The sequence below is a fragment of the Danio rerio genome, chromosome 6, assembly GCF_052040795.2.
Source record: "Danio rerio strain M-AB ecotype USA chromosome 6, GRCz13ab, whole genome shotgun sequence".
Classification (NCBI taxonomy): Eukaryota; Metazoa; Chordata; class Actinopteri; order Cypriniformes; family Danionidae; genus Danio; species Danio rerio.
Genome location: NC_141026.1, coordinates 14,740,001 through 14,756,258, shown reverse-complemented (window position 1 = coordinate 14,756,258; position 16,258 = coordinate 14,740,001). Strand labels below are relative to the sequence as shown.

General features: G+C 37.6%; 1 protein-coding gene across 8 annotated transcripts in view; it reads right to left on the bottom strand.

Annotated features, from left to right (window-relative positions):
* The window catches only part of tmem198ab (transmembrane protein 198ab), a 263,787-nt gene that overhangs the window by 211,506 nt on the left and 36,023 nt on the right, over positions 1-16,258 (bottom strand). The window contains exon 1 of one of the 8 annotated variants that reach the window (XM_087255783.1): positions 9,786-9,978. The gene's annotated coding sequence lies outside the window, so the exon portion shown is untranslated. 8 annotated transcript variants of the gene reach the window in all.

Below are 16,258 nucleotides of genomic sequence, written 5' to 3'. Positions count from 1 at the left end.
AAAAATGTCAGATAGAACCTTATAATTCTAAGGTGACGAAGTATTTAATACTAAAACTTAAAAGAGAAGAGAAAGAGAAAATTAGATTCCTCAACTTAAGGTGAAAAATAAATGAAGATACACAAGCAGTGTTAAACTGGGAAGATTTCGATTTCCGATGTTTGACACATGCCATTATGTAATAGAAAGTATGTGCTCCAGACCTTGTTGAACACTTTGTTTGCCGAGACCATGGATGAAAGGTAATGAAATTATAAATAATGCTTTATTTGCACAGACTGATTCAATGTGTTGAAGCTTAAAGGAGCTTTGTATTCATTTAGTTTAACCTTTTTAAAAACCGGTTTTCTGAATCTTAAAGTGCCTGTAGCCACAGATGTTTTATGAATCAATAAGGACCAAAGTTTCAGCTAAAACACTTCACTGATCTTATACGCAAGATAAAACGCTTTAAAAAGAGATGAAGGGAGTAGGAGACAAAAAATAATAATAATAATTAAAATAATAATAATTAATAAATAAATAATTAAATAATTGTGGAAGTGTGTAATGTAGTGGATTTTACATTTTTGGTTATAGGAACTCATCAAATATAAAACAAACTGTGCTTTAAGCATCTTCACCCAAAGAAAAACACTTTAGCTACAAAAATCCTTCAGTTATAAGCAGTAAGGGATGTTCTCGTCGTTTGATTAATAATAAAACAGGCGGCAGCATTTCGCACTGTCACTTTAATGGTTTCTCTATCACGTGTCTTTTGATTCTCAACTCGTTTGTTTATTATGCAAATGAGGGTTAATATGAATAATCACTAATCACCGCGTTTTGACACCTATTTGACCATTAAAGCGCTCATGTTAAGATTACTTTAGATGTCTGCGCTCCTCTGCAGTGTGCGAATGAGACCGAATGCTGACCGCGTGCTTATGCGTGTGCGCGTGTTGCACACACACAAGCACGCGGTCTTTCGCGCTTTTGGTATATGATGCAATAATCGTTTATCTCGATTAAGGGTTTTTCATAATCGTTATAAGCCATAATCGAAATCGAATTCGGATTTTCGATTAATTGCACAGCCCTAATTATTGATCTGGCTATATTACAACACTCTTTAATGCGAAGCACCTTTTAATCATCAAACAGAGCATTTGATTCCAATCTGATTCGTGCATGAATAACAAGGCAGAGTCATTTGTTTGTACGTGTTTGATGATGCACTGAATGAGTAGCACTATGTGACCGCAGAAGCAGATCCAGCACCACCTGCTACTACACCCCCAACAAACTGCCCCATCTTATCCAACAGCAGGACCTAGTCGGAGGCCTACGTTCGCTCACGACTCCCTTAGTCACCCACACCCAACACCAATCATCTATGAAGTAACCCACCTACATCACTGTCAGCAAGGGTTGGCTAGATTACACAGAGTATGTATGTATGTGTGTGTGTTTTTTAGGCAGCGTCGTGTTTGGAACGCATTCAGTTCCTGAATAATTTGGCTGATGAGTTGAACAGTGTGTATGTTCATCAGTGTTCCAGTCTCTTCTACAAGATCAATGTGTATCAGTGTTGCCTCATTGTATTTAATATCTAATCCAGCCTCCAGAGTCTCTCTTCTTTGCCAACTTTTTATCCAGTTTTGCTCATGAAATGCATACTTCCTTGATATTCCCCCTTTGTTTTGTTCCAGTACTTTGTGCAAGTCTGGCGTGTTACAAAATGTCAGCAAAAAACATCTGTCCAGCTATTTACTTCAATTATATTTCCAGACGGGCGCCAAAAACTACACCCCACCACTCGATCTTCCTCTTCCACAAACATTTTCATTGTCGTAAACACACAATCTATATCGTATTTGCACAGACATGGAACCACCGTCTCATTCACACATTATCGAGATAGCGCCAACACACCACAATCCGAACGATAACGCTAGCAGATTTTCCTATTTTCATGAATCAGAAGGTGCTCGTTGGCACAGGCTGCTACTAAAATAGTCTGCCGTCTCGGCCAAACCCTGCAGGGGCTGTTTTTCTCTCATCCCATTGCGGTTTGGACACTGCCAAACACCCTGCGTGGAGTTACAGAATTCCACTCCGGAAAAGATCAGTGTGAGCGTCTATATGTGTGTGTGGGTGAACGTGGAACACCGCCAACGGAAGAAAACCAAGCAGAGCATGAAAAAAGCAGGGAAAAATTAGATTGATGAAAAGCAATGAGCAAAACAAAAGAGAGAAGACTGTGGTGATTTAGATGAGACTGAGAGGGAAATACAGCGTATAGAAGAATTGATAAGCGGTAGGTGATGTGTGTGTGTGTGTGTGTGTGTGTGTGTGTGTGTGTGTGGAAGAGAAAGAGATGAAACCCTCTCTTGCATAACTCCTTCATAATGGATCAGTCATGCTCTGCTCATTCTGTTCATGTGTCGCCTGCAGGATCTGCTGACGTAGGGTGAAAGGAACCCACTGCCTGCTTGTGCAGAGGGCTAGAAAATGAAGCTGGAAGAAACATTTCACAGCTTTTCATTTTATGTTCATTGAATGTGGCTAAAATTGGAGTAATGCGGATTCAAACTTGAATTTAACTTGAGTTTATTAACAATAACCGTTTTTTTTTCTATATGAATTACAAGGAAGTGAACCTCTGCTCCACAGGTTCAAACAACCACACTCTGGGCCTCCCATCATGACAAGGAGTGAGGTCATACTTCCGACAGCACAAGGCTGAGTCTACAGGAAACACATTGGATAAAAACAACAACACCACTTCAAAGCAAAAACAGGAACAGATGTGATGTGAAGCACAAATAAAATAAATCTTAAATAAAATGCAGGTAAAAAAAAATAAAAAATTAAAAATAAAATAAAATCAAAATGATGATTAAAAAATAAATCTTAATCAAATCTAATTTTAAAAATTCGAAAATAAAATAAGCCTGGACCAAGCAAAACGCATAAAAAGTATAAACAATAATAAAATAATAAACAAAACATAACCCGCTCCCACAAAACTAAACAAAATCCAAACCAATGCAAACAAACAAAACATATATAAAAAAAACACAAGAAAATTTTGTAAAGATAATGTATATAATAATAATAATAATAATAATAATAATAATAATAATAAAGTAACAACAAACTAAAAAATAAATAAAATAAACAAAACCTAACCTGCTTCAACAAAACTAAAGATACAAACCAAAGCAAATAAACAAAACATAAATTAAAGATAAATACTACAAAAAATGTTTTGTAAAATAAATGTAAATAAATAATAATAAAATAAGCCTGGACCAAGAAAAAAATGCAAAAAAGCAAAAATTCAAAAAACAAATAAAATAAGCAAAACATAACCCCTCCAACAAAACACAAAAAAAAGTTCTGTAAAATTCATTCATTTTCTTTTCAGCTCTTTGTTAATCAGGGGTCGCCACAGTGGAAAGAACCGCCAACTTGTCCAGCATATGTTTTACGCAGCGGATGCCCTTCCAGCTGCAACCCATCACTGGTAAACAGCCATACAATCTCATTCACATATACTACGGACAATTTAGCTTACCCAATTCACCTGTACCACATGTCTTTGGACTTGTGAGGGAAAGCGGAGCACTCGAGAGGAAACCCACGCCAACATGGGGAGAGCATGCAAACTCCGCACAGAAATGCCAACTGACCCAGCGAAGGCTCGAACCAGAACCTTCTTGCTGTGAGGCAGCAGCACTAACCACTGCGCTACCTTGTAAAATATTGTAAATAAATAAATAACAACAACAATCCAAAAAATAAATAAAATATATAAAACACAACCCGCTCCTACAAAACCTAAACCAAAGCAAACAAACAAAACCACAACAAAACTGTTTAGTAAACTAATGTAAATAACCACAACAACAACAACAACAATCCAAGAAAATATATAAAATAAAACAAAACATAACCCGCTCCCACAAAACTACAAAAAAATCTAAACCCAAACAAACAACAAATAAATAAATAGCAAAAAATGTTTTGTAAAATAATATAAATAATAATAGGGGGCGCAGTGGGTAGCACAATCACCTCACAGCAAGAGGGTCGCTGTTTCGAGCCTCTGCTGGGTCAGTTGGCATTTCTATGTGGAGTTTGCATGCTCTCCCCATGTTCGTGTGGGTTTTCTCTGGTTGCTCCGGTTTCCCCCACAGTCCAAAAACATGTGGTGTAGGTGCATTGGGTAAGCTAAATTGTGTAGTGTACGAGTGTGTTTGGATGTTTCCCAGTGATGGGTTGCAGCTGGAAGGGTATCCGCTGCGTAAAACATATGCTGGATAAGTTGGCGATTCATTCCGCTGTGGCGACCCCAGATTAATAAAAGGACTAAGCCAAAAAGAAAATGAATGAATGAATATAAATAAAAATAATAATATTAAACTACATTTAGTCTGAAAATAAACATGGATCAAGTAAAATGCACAAAAAAACTGTAAGAAATAAATGAATAAAATCCAACAAAACTAAACAAAATCCAAGCCAATGCAAACTGGAAAAAAAATAATAATAAAAAATAAATGCAACTCACTGCCGTGACATAGACCTACCTTTTTCCCCCACAGGCTCTATCACTCTAATCTCTCATCGAACTACCATTGGTAATGAAAACAATCTGTCATTAAAGCAACCTTATGACTTCTGGATTGAATTCAAGTTCCTCTGACATCAGAGCTGTAATTGTACCCACAGGGGTGATCACGTGAGGTCAACAACAGTTCAAAAAAAAAAAAAGAGGTCACTTTAATGTAAAACAAGAGAGGCTCATGGGCAACAAATACCTCCCTATGATGTCCCCGAAAAGATTTTAAGAATAAAAGCATAAAACTTTATGCCATTGTGATAAACTTATATCTGGTATTCAAATAAATGTCCAGAGGCAGCACTAAACGGGTTAAACCAGATCATTCCAAGCCAACGTGGTGAGGTTACAAATTCAACACAGGAGAAATCTACCTGACACGAAAAAAAGAAACAGGCTTTCCTCAGATTACCACACCAGATTTCACTACAATGCTTGGCTCTGGCAGAGTGAAAACAAAAGATACTGTGGCTTTTTTGTACTGCAACTCGGCACAAATAACTTGTGGCACTGCTCAGACCGCTGAAAAATCACAGCCAGCTAGAGGACGGTTTTGTAGTAAACAGACGTGATCACTGATGACAGCCTGTAGATGGGGAAGCTACTAGTCTAGCAAACACAAGCGCATCAGATCTCGGTTTATGTAAGGTTTCATATATCCCGAATCAGACTGACATCTATTATTCTGCATCATTAAAGCTCCCTTTATTGCAAGCCAACTACAAACATACTGAAGACACGAATAATTAGATTCAATCCATCCAAATAAAGCATTACAATTTGACCTTAAGAAAGGGGTAGTTCACCCAGAAATTTAAAAGTTTGTTCATTCACTCACCCTCAAGTCATTGAAGATGAAGGTGACTATTTTTTTTCAGTTAAACAGTAAAGAAGATTTTTAGCTGCTCACCCATTAAATGCAAGAGTAGGTACATGCACACTGGGGTAGAACTATGTGATTAATCAAAATCTAATCGCAATTTGAAACGTTGCGATTAGTTAAAATTTGCAAGAGGTTGCAATATATAATATATTTAATTTCCCCCACCCAGAGCAAATGCGTGACTGCCAGCTGTGTGCGAGTGTCTTACTAGCCAACTGAGAGACCACACTTTCGTTCTGCCCAATCAGAATTGCGCAATCAAACTATGGCCACAATAACAAAAAAAAAAAGAAAACAAACAGGAAAATGCTGACAAATGGGATGATGGCGTCTGCTGCTTCAGAACCATCAATACATGAATTAATATCAAAGAAAAACAGCAAGTCGGTTATATGGGAATATTTTAGTTTCAAAGTCAGACACTGAACAAAAACAGGTCATTTTTAAGAGCTGTCGCAGAGCTGTTGCCATGGCTTACAGATTACCGAGCAGGAGCTTGACTACAAAATTAAATCGTAAATCAAAAATCGCAATCTGTTAAAAGATAGATATTTCCCCCAAATTGCACAGCCCAATTTGCGTCTTTTAGCCGTTCTGTCTATGAGCTGACATACAAGCGTTCTGCTGATGGATCGACTGATCTACGCGGCTTTGAAATGCTTCATGTCCCTGTATAAACATTGGTTAACCATTACGGCCAAGTCATTTCTATTGAGCATGTGAACCCAATGCCCAATCAGCCGTTGTTAAGGACGCACTCAAGAATGTTAAAAAAAAGTAGCGGGAAACTTAGCTTATCAGTACCAACAGGTACCGAAGTCGATACTTTTGACAACACTATAAATTACATAGCAATTTTTCGGTCTCTTCTTTATAACAAACATGCACTGTTTTAAAAATGTTTACAAATTGTAAGACTTATTCTTGAGGTGCAGCTGATCACGAATAGTTACAACAAATCTTTTAAATCCCATGATAATGTGTTATTACTAGTGTTGTCAAAATACTGGAATTCAATACCAATCGGTACTGAAATAAAATAAAAAAACTCCACTGATCTTCATGGTTTTAAAACCCTCCAGTGTCCCTGTATCCGTGGTTACACTTAGTAAACAGCTGTGAGTTTGGCAAACTGATGACCTTTACGGCCAGTCACAGTCATTTCTGTTGAGCATGTTAAAACAATGGCCAATCAGCACTGTTTCAGAACACGCTCAACAACGCTTGAATATTAGCAGGAAACAGACTTTTTTAAAATTTCAGTACTGATTGGTATCAATTCGATTTGCAGGGAAAACCACACTGCTACGCCATGGTGTGGTTGACCTCAAAAGTTGCTGGGATTTGGATCCTGATTTAACATTAGAATATTGATAAAAAAAAAGTACTTGATGCGTTTATACCATGGCTGTGCACAAACTATACTACACACATGCTTGTCCAAACAGGTTCTAAATATTGAATTTTCATTATAGGTAGCCTTTAAAGATTTTCATAAAATGTTTGCAATATGTCCATACTTTGGCAAATAAAAAAATATTTCGCCTTGCGCAATAATTCGTTCCAAAAATCATGACAACATAAACATTTTGAGTCATAAGCAATGTGGCATTTAATCCACGTATTAATGGTGAGAAAAGCTACATCAACTTTGGAGTTGCTTCAAGTTGCGCAATTTGACTACTGTGATTGTTATAAAAATAAAAAAAAAACATGCAAGCTTGGAGTATTTGTTGCTAATGCTATATATAATGCTACATTTAATAACATATAGTTAATAACATGTTTTGATTAATTTAGAAAAATTATTTTAGAGTTCACACAAGGGCTTAGCAATATTTTGTATTATATTATTGAAATATTGAAAATGTGCAGAACCACAGATACAGGGACACTGGAGTGTTTCAAAGTGATGTCGATCAGCTGGTTTGTAAGCTGGTATACAGTATCAAACATGAAATGTTTGATGCTGCACGTCGTATAAGAGAAAAAAAAAACTCTGCATTTCTCAGTAACTCAGATGCACTAGGTAGGTCAGAAAGCCGTGTGTGTGTAGACAAACCTGTCAAAAAATGTGGCGAAAATTAAACACGACGGTCGGCAATAGTTTGCTTACAGTGTTCACGTGTTTACAATATTATGGACTGAAAGATCCGCTGTAAATGCTGCTCTCTGAGTGTAGTGATGTTAACGTAAACTAAGTAACTTAGAAATAATTTTGACTAAGGTCTGTCTTTAAACACTGAAAGACGATACGAACTATAACTTTGCCATCTGAATGACCAAAGAAAAGGCGCTGATCGCACACACTTACCAAATCTGTAGACAGGACGATCATCACATGCTGGAGCTGCGTCTTTTTTTAAAGGAGACGAGCAGCAAATCTGGATTTCTCCATTTCCAGATGAGAAAAGCTAGAGTAAAAAATGTTCTGTACAAACGTATTTCTGCCGCGCGTGGCATGCACTGTAATCCACATGTGAGTCCAGCAGCGCTCTCATCGACTATAAAACAAAACCTTCACTGCAGCACATTATAAAAGCAACACTGAAGACCCATGTCTCTAAACATTTTTTATTCTTTTCCCACTCCCTTTGGCAACACGATGTGGCGTCCCTCTGCCGTCTGAACACTGTTTCAGGTACAATCTAAGAAAACTAGCATGCATATTAATGAAGTTGTAGCGCATGTATAACAGAGGTGCGCTAATTGGTTTAAACCAAGCCATACTCATGAATCAATGCAACACACTCAAAGACGCAATACGGTACTCCCAGGTACAGACAATCTACACACTGGAATACACGCTAAGATCTCATGGCCGTGACGCAGCTTCAAAAATTTGTTTCAAACCGGAAGTACAAATTTGCTAAAAATAACGCAAAAACAACCAATTTTCACTTTTTAGAGAAATATATGCGTCCCAATAGTGTTTTTAGCAGTGTGGGACACATATAAGACTGTCAACAGCTCAAAAAATGTGTTTTGATGTTTCGTGACCCTTTAAAATGCCCCAGTATCCCTGTATCTGGGTTACACTCAGTAAATAGCTTGGCGAGTTCGGTGAACTGATGACCTTCACAGCCAATCACAGTCATTTCTGTTGATCACATGAACACAATAACAAATCAGCGCCGTTTAAGAATGTTCTCAACAGCGCTCAAATGTTAGCAGGAAATGGACGTTTTTAAAATTTCAGTACCAACTGCTACCGAATTCCAGTGTTTTAAACACCCTAGTTAAACGTGAGCACGAGTCTCTGAAAGCAAACAACTGCTGGGTTTGCCCATCCAAAAGTTATGTTTTTCGCATCATGCTAAAATGTGTCATGACAAAGCAATAGAAATCCTATCTTCTATTCTCTGAAGTAATAACAGTGGTCCTCAACTACGGATCAATTGGTAGCGGGACGCACTACAAATTATTAATTATTTCCATTTTATTTATTATCATAGTCAGAATGATCTTTTATTTTGAAAATTCTTCTATTTTGAAAAAATTATGTATTCTCTCGGTTACAGCTCGGTCACTTAAGCATCAAAATTTAACCCACAAGCAGCAAAATGAGTAAGAAACAGACATCTTTGGAAAGTTTCTCTGCTAAGGGGAAAAAGGCAGAGTGAAGGACCAGCGAACTGCCAAGGAATAGATATGCAACCCATTTGTCATCAAATCAGGTGAATCTACCATAGCGGTCATTCACATATTGCGTCTTTTCTAGAGTTCGCATAAGTTCGTTATTTCCAATGGAGGTGCACATACACGAGTAGCGTGATCCGCTCGCGGCTTACAGTTGAACAAAGTTGAATAAATCCTGCAAACGCACCATGAGTCTGAAGCGCTTTGTAATTCTCTCCATAAATAAAACTTGTATCAGAGTTACAGCAATGTTTTGTCAGCATGTCATCCTCTGAGAAAACATTTGATGGTCGCCTAGCAACCTACAACCCAAGAAACACCCCCCAGTCCGGGGAAAAATTGTCAAGCGTTGACCGGTCCACAGTGATAAGGTTGAAGACCACTGATATGACACATATGTTGGTTATCTGTGCGCAAACAGTTTTGTTGACCACTAAAATACAGTGTAAAAGAAAAAAAAGAAAGAAGAAGAAAAGAAAAACACTCAAAATATATTCATTTTCCACAGAAAAAAAATGAAAGTCATACAGTTTTGGAATAAATCAAGGTTGAAGGCAGATCTACTATTTAGCAGAAAGTCAATGTTCTGCTGGCTGAACAATCCACACTTTCTAAAATCCTCAACAGAATAATTTTTGTACTGATTGTACTTACAACCCACAAAGCACTGCCTCCATCCACATCAAATTACACATGCCGCCTACCCATGCCCATATCATTATTTCACGGACCACGATTTAGAATAAACAGACTAGTTACAGAAATGTCCCATCCAATAACAGTAACTCAATACAAGTGTGACCAAGAGTGTTTGTGCGCATTGATATTTAATACGATTCTGCAGTACATGTGGCTTATGTTGAGTGGATTAATAGTATTATGACCTCACTCTCCTCCACCCTCTCTGTACGCCTTTGTCTTTTCTTTAACACCATATCACCTCTCAGTCTTTCCAGCTTTTCCATTGTGTTCTTTTAATGTTAAAGCAATGACTAGCTTTCACTGCGCACACCAAAATGTCTGTTCATTATTATCCTGTAATGCTGAAATACACACATCATCAAGCACCTATTAAAACCCACATAATCTGTTCTGCAACCAGAGCGACTGTTACGTAACATGAGGATAAACAGACTCGCTGATTGGCAATTATCGAAACAATACAGGTTTGTTATTCCTTGCACTTTTTAATTCTCGTATGTAACTTGAAATCAGTTTTTCCCATCATAAGAAAGTTTACACGTCAAATATTCATCAAGAGTTGGTGCAAGACATTAATAGATTTAGATTTGTCAGTTTTCAATTAATTTTGACTTTTTGTTTTCAGATTAGCTCGTTTTAAGTGAAGTTTATTTATAAACTAATTTCGAGACAATCACATGCTTATAATTGCTTGCGGCTGGTCCCCCATTATTCAATTTATGATTCACCAATCAAACGATTCTTAAGACACTGTAAATACCCTAAGTTCCATATAACAGCTATCTTTGTTTTGAAGACTCCCCTCTTTCACCCCTACTCTTTTCCTAGATGGGTGGCACGGTGGCCTAGTGGTTAGCACTATTGCCTCACAGCAGGAATGTCACTGGTTCTAGTCCTTGCCATGCCAGCTGACGTTTCAGTGCGGAGTTTACACGTTCTCCCCCTGCTCACATGGGTTTCCCCGGGTTCCCTGGTTTCCTCCCACCGTCCAAAAACATGCAACTTCAGTTAATTGACAAATCGAAATCGGCATCATAGACATGCTCCTAGTAAGTAGTTATCGTTTAAGAGCAATCACTATCTGTTCATTAGCTACTACAGCTGGAGAGTTTTCGAGATCTACCTGAGCTCAAACTCCCCTCTCGCCCTTGCAAACGGGAGGGAGCCCTGGGCTCGAGGATCTTATGAGCTCAGGGCTCTCTGCTGGGACAGCATGCCAAACAAGCTTTATAAACCAATCATCATTCAAGTGTGAACTCTTAAATTAGTTTTTAGATGTAGATTTACTAGTTTTCATATTTTGAAATTGCTTCGTTTTAGTTTAGTTATTAGTCTGAGCGTTAGTTTTATTTTATTTTTTTGTAAATAAAGAGATACAACCATCCTCTAATTCAAATACAACAGCCCTAAAGATAGCAGCCGTAAGTACAATATGAGTGCAAGGCTGTTTCTGAGGTTAGATACACAGTAGTGTAGGGAAGTTTGGATCTTTAAAGCGAACCGGACTCTTTTGTGACGATCCTGCCATGTTAAGCCTCAACATACCAAAAACATGCAATCAGCAATTAAAATTTCAGTCACTTACTCACCTAAATTTCATTACAACTTTGTTACAAAATAAACATACTTTCCGTTAGACAGGTGTTGCCAACTTGGCGACTTTATAGCTAAATTTAGTGACTTTTCAGACACCCCTAGCAACAAATTTTCAAAAATTTCGCAAATCTAGCGACTTTGTTCGAGCATTACTAGAGATTTTTAAAGACTGTCATTTGTCCATACTGTACCATCCCTACTCTTCTCAACGAGCAGCGAGTGATGCTGTCGGCCCCTTCCCCGCCTCAGAGCATTGATAGGCAGCCCAGTCCTCGTGCAGCAGCCTCTCCCACCTGCGGCCTGACAGTAGATCACCCCTCTGCGTACCGGCGATGGCAAATAATTTAGTACCGGCAGTGTGAATGTATTTCCCTTGTACAGAAAAACTGCTTCTCCTTTATTTTAACAATTTAATTTGACCGTTTATTCTTTTCTTATACACAAATCACAGATATTTTAATGACAATTTCAGAACTTGTCTGATTTTATTACGTCTAAGAGATTACTGCAAATTCACTACACATCTACACTGATATACTTTATTTAAACAGCAATAAATTTATTTAAAATGACATGCTTATATAAATTGCAGTGCAAATTTAAATACCCCTTTAATAACCATAGGGGGTTAAACAAACAAAAAGTAGAACATAATGACGTCAGTAATATGCAAATTAACGCATGACGTAATCTATCGACTTTTAGAGAATTTTTGGGCAGAGCTTAGCACCTTTTTGTTGAAATTAGTTGGCAACAGTGTCGTCAGATCCTCTCATTTAAGGTCTCATGTACCTGCACTGCAGTTGTTCAAGTTTGCTTCAGTCACAGCAGGTTGCCATGTACTGTTTAGGTTCAGTTCACAAGCTGAATCACGCATGTGCAGTATTATCAGTTCACCGGTGTTCAAATCTGATCTCTGTGTACTAGGGATGTTCAGATCCGGTCACGTGATCAGAAATCAGGCCCAATCACGCAGTTTCAGACTCGATCAGAATCGGACGTTTCCATCAGGACTATATGTATATGTATACATGTCATTTTTTTTTAAACCAAACTGTGAGATATGTAAACTTGTGATTGCAAGAGAAAGGAAAAGGCTACATTTAACACAACAAACCTGATAAGGCATCTCAAAAACAAACAGCTGAACCAATACACAGAATTTATCCAGGAAACCCAACTGAAGAAGAGTCAGCTCATGCTGCAGGAGAGTTTAAAGAGGACAGAAAAAAATGCACCATGACAGCGCAGAACAAGACATCACAGCCAAGATAGCACAAATGATCGCAATGAGTGACCTGCCATTCGCCTTTGTAAAAAAAAACCTGGATTTCTTATTCTTATGGAGCACATGATATGAAAATTTTAAAATGTGTTCTAAAAAGTATTGCATCGGGTTTTCGGTAGATGCTCAAATGAAAAATGACACGGACTCAGACTGGGCAAAAAAACTTGATGGGGACATCCCTACAGTGTACTGTTCTAATAACTGAACTCAGGAAATTGGGCTTTTCCCTCACTTGTGTTTGCCACAGGGGGATCCTTTTGTCTCTTGTCCAAATCAACAAAACATTTGGGTTCTTTAGATGTACACCAACTCAAGGGTATTATAGTTAATGAAAACTAACAAAAACTAAAGTTACACACAAAACAAACTAAAATTACAGCAAAAAACTTTCTCAGGAAATTGGCGGTATCAGGCATGTTAAAAAGCAAGTCGTTTGTGGATAAGTGCTTACTGGAGACGCGAATCATTTTAAATGATTCAGTTTGATCTGGTGAACTATTTCAACCGGTTCACTTAGAAGATCCGTTTAAAAAGATCAATTCATTTACAATCATGATCACTAATACGGAAATAACACCCATTATTGGGCACAAATGTGTTAAATTAATACTTTTAAGTCTCTGCTGGGGTCATATTTAATATGGTCACCGTGCTGCTGTCATGTCCACTAATTGTTGTTGTCGCTAAAGCAACAGAGTGGACGGAATGGAGAAGGACTGGCTCGATCTGGCCAATGGTAAATCAGGATTACAAACTCTGGGGTGCTGTATGGGTCAAACACCTGGAAGCGCAAAGTAAATAGATTTACTTCTAAACAGCATACAGTAGGCTTATTAAATACATTTACAAAGACGAAACAAAGGATGTTTTTTGCTGTAATTTTAGTTCGCCGTGTATGTAACTTTAGTTTTTGTTAGTTTTCATTAACTATAATAACCTTGAGTTGCTGTACATCAAAAGAACCTACATGTTTTATTTATTTGGACAAGAGACAAAAGGATCCCCATGTGGCAAACACAAGTGAGGAAAACTTATGTGACTAACCAGCTCGAGGCCTGCAGGACAATGGATTAGTTTGTTCATCATAAATTGCATCCGGGGGAAAATTTATTTGCCGTTTCTGTGTTCATGGAAGTTGAACCAGCATAAACAGAGCTAAACCACATCAATATCTGCATTTTAAGTCAACAATATGCTTCAAATTATGACAGCACAAACAAGTGTGGGCAACACATGTTCTGGTTAAATGCATTCAGTTTTGGAGAAGGAATGGTTCATGTTAAAATAAAGGCTAAAGTGACACTTTTTTGCCATTTTGTATGTATGATGAGTGGAATTTTTAACCAATTTAATGTTTAAGCAAAGTGTTCACTAGAAAGCTGATTTATAGTAAAAACTGAAGCCATTATTCTAGTTAAAGTGCAACTTAGGCCATGTCTACAAGTATTTTTTTTTTGTTTGCTTTTAATACAAATCCCCATCCACATAACTCAAAAACACACCGTCAAGGGCATGTTACATTAAAAGGTGGTAATAAAAGCCATAGAATAAAGCCAGAAAGGAGAAAACAGCATGATGCAAACAATTCTGCACTACAGTATAACCAGAGTTTCTGAATATCTTCAATATGGCCGGACTTTTCAGAAAGTTACAGTACAGTCATCTGATACCACTTTGTCATGTGGACAAATGGCCAAACCACACACAGAAAAAAACTGAGATTTGGAAAATACCTGTGTTCATGTGGATATGGCTTTATGCTAAGGTTGCACAATTTATCGTTTTTGCATAAATATCGCAATGTACGCATCGACAATAGTCACATTGCAAAGATATGCAATGTTGAGTCTGAATTTTAGCTGACCAGGAGCTACAGAATTTGATTTAATCACTGTATTTACATGGAATTTGTATGATTTATGCAAAAAAAAAAAAAAACAATTGTTAGAATTTCTGTCTTGTTTCTAGTTGAAGTGTCTACATTTCAAAGCAAAAACAAGATTATTTCACTTACAAAGGCAGATCATTTTGCTTGTTTTAAAGGGTCATGAAACACCAAAACACATTTTTTGAGATGTTGACAGTCATATGTGGCCCACGCTGCTAAAACACTATTAGGACACATATTTCACTAAAAACGTGAAAATTGGTTGTTTCTGCTTTATTTGAGCAAATTCGTTTTTCTGTTTAAAAAAAAATTAAAAATTTTGAAGCTATCTCACTGCGATTAGATCCTTACATGAATTCCAGCTTGTAGAGTGGATGTTTGTACCAGCCAGTACAACGTTACATCTTTGAGCTTCCAGCATTGATTAATGAGAAAGACTTCCAAATCTTTCCAGATGGACAACCAGCGCACTCTGTGTCTGAGGTGCAACTTCATTAATATGCCTGATAACTTCGAAGACTGTTTTTACCTGTTACAGTGTTCAGACGGCAGAGAGATGCCATATTGTGCATACAAAACAAGTGGAAGAAGAAGAATTGTTCAGAGACATGGGTCGTCAGTGTTGCGTTTATAAATGTGCTGCAATGAAGGTTTTGTATTAATTTCCCGCTATGACAGCGCAGCTGCACTCACGTGTGGATTACATTACACGCAACAGAAATATGTTTGTAATAAACATTTTTACCCCAGAGCTTTTTGCATCTGGAAAAAGTAAAATCCGCATTTGACGCTCGTCTTCGGTTTAAAAAGACGCAGTTCCAGTTGGTGTTGATTGTCCTGTCTCTACAGATTTGGTAAGTGTGTGATCAGTGTTCTTTGATTATGTTTATTCAGAGGCAAAGTTAGGTAGTTTCGTCCGCAGTACTCTTTCAGTTTTTAAAGACATATCTTAGTCAAAAATATTTTGTGTTGTAAACAGATCCGCTGTAAATCTGGCTCTCCAAAAGTAAAGACCTCACTCAAACAATTACCGTTGTGTAGAATTTTCACCGCATTATGTGTTTATACAGGATAGTTTATACGAGGGGTGTCCAAACTCGGTCCTGAAGGGCCGGTGTCCTGCAGATTTTAGCTCCAACTTGCCTCAACACACCTGGAAAGATGTTTCTAGAAAGCCAAGTAAGAGTTTGATTAGCTAGCCTAGATGTGTCTGATTGGAGTTGGAACTAAACTTTGCAGAACACCGGCCCTCCAGGACCGAGTTTGGACATGCCTGGTCTATACAGCTTCTGATGCTATCTACCGAGTGCATCTAAGCTACCAAGAAATGTGAAGTGTTTTTTTTTTTCTCAGATCCAGCGTGCAGTATCAAACATTCCATCAAAACTACACTCTTCCAGCAGTTCCTCGCATCCAATATCTCATTTGTCATGGAGCACATGCAAGAAATGTTCCTTATTGAAAGTAAAAGTGCCGAACATCAGTTAAAATTGACAAATAAGAATTTGGCAAATAATTTGATTACTGAGGTCCATGTAAACACAGTCACTGTCTTTCTCCCCTATGTCTGTGTGTTGTTTTGCCTCTATAAAAATCAGCCCGTGCTCAAACCGAAAACTATTATTTTTACTCTTTAAAAAAAAAAACCTTAAT